Here is a 1,674-nt window from a genome sequence, read left to right as displayed (position 1 = left end):
CTTAATTTTCCAGTCGGGGGGGGGGGGTGTTGGCGCACCCCGGGGCTTAAGGCTCCCCTTCCCCGAGCCGAGCCACCCCCCCCTTCCCGGGCTTAATGCTCGGCTCACCCCGTGGAGGTAGGCCTCTGGTGGAGGGAAGCGGGCAGGCGGGCAGGCCAGGGGCTGACGAAAGCTCCACCAACCTCTTCCTGCTGCTGCTGCTACTGCCAGCCTGCCTGGCTGAACTGTTTCCAGCCAGGGTGACATCACAGTAGGGCAGGCAGGGCACCTGGCTGCTGCTGCTGCTGCCAGCCTGCCTACCTGGCTGAACTGTTTCCAGCCAGGGTGACATCACAGTAGGGCAGGCAGGACCCATGGCTGCTGCTGCCAGAAGCCAGCCCTGCCTGCCTGGCTGAACTGTTTCCAGCCAGGGTGACATCACAGTAGGGCAGGCAGGACCATTGGCTGCTGCTGCTGGAAGCAGTGGTGCCTGCCTGCCTGCCCGCCTGAACTGTTTCCACCCAGGGCGATCTCACACGACAGCAGGCCGGGCAGAGTCCGGAACGGCGGCCCGGTCTACCCGCCCTAGCCGGCAAGGGAGGTAGACCTGGCCTCCGCCCCTCGGAGGCCCGGTCTACCCGCCCCAGAAGGCTAGGGAGGTAGACCGGGCCTCCGGAGGCCACCGGCTGCTATGGAGGTAGACCGGGCCTCCGGCCGTCGGAGGCCCGGTCTACCCGCCCCGGAAGGCTAGGGAGGTAGACCGGGCCTCCGGAGGCCACCGGCTGCTATGGAGGTAGACCGGGCCTCCGGCCGTCGGAGGCCCGGTCTACCCGCCCCAGAAGGCTAGGGAGGGAGACCGGGCCTCCGGAGGCCACCGGCTGCTATGGAGGTAGACCGGGCCTCCGGCCGTCGGAGGCCCGGTCTACCCGCCCCGGAAGGCTAGGGAGGTAGACCGGGCCTCCGGAGGCCACCGGCTGCTATGGAGGTAGACCGGGCCTCCGGCCGTCGGAGGCCCGGTCTACCCGCCCCGGAAGCCCCGCGGAGGTAGACCGGGCCTCCGGAGGCCACCGGCTGCTATGGAGGTAGACCGGGCCTCCGGCCGTCGGAGGCCCGGTCTACCCGCCCCGGAAGGCTAGGGAGGTAGACCGGGCCTCCGGAGGCCACCGGCTGCTATGGAGGTAGACCGGGCCTCCGGCCGTCGGAGGCCCGGTCTACCCGCCCCGGAAGCCCCGCGGAGGGAGACCGGGCCTCCGGAGGCCACCGGCTGCTATGGAGGTAGACCGGGCCTCCGGCCGTCGGAGGCCCGGTCTACCCGCCCCGGAAGGCTAGGGAGGTAGACCGGGCCTCCGGAGGCCACCGGCTGCTATGGAGGTAGACCGGGCCTCCGGCCGTCGGAGGCCCGGTCTACCCGCCCCGGAAGCCCCGCGGAGGGAGACCGGGCCTCCGGAGGCCACCGGCTGCTATGGAGGTAGACCGGGCCTCCGGCCGTCGGAGGCCCGGTCTACCCGCCCCGGAAGGCTAGGGAGGTAGACCGGGCCTCCGGCCGTCGGAGGCCCGGTCTACCCGCCCCGGAAGCCCCCGCGGAGGTAGACCGGGCCTCCGCCCGCCGCTCGAGCGGCAGAGTGCGGGGCGGAGGCCCGGTCTACCCGCGCGGGAGCCAGCGGGTAGACCGCCCCTCCTCCTCCGGGGCTCGGA

Source organism: Hemicordylus capensis, unplaced genomic scaffold, assembly GCF_027244095.1.
Source record: "Hemicordylus capensis ecotype Gifberg unplaced genomic scaffold, rHemCap1.1.pri scaffold_40, whole genome shotgun sequence".
NCBI lineage: Eukaryota > Metazoa > Chordata > Lepidosauria > Squamata > Cordylidae > Hemicordylus > Hemicordylus capensis.
This window is presented reverse-complemented; position numbering follows the sequence as displayed.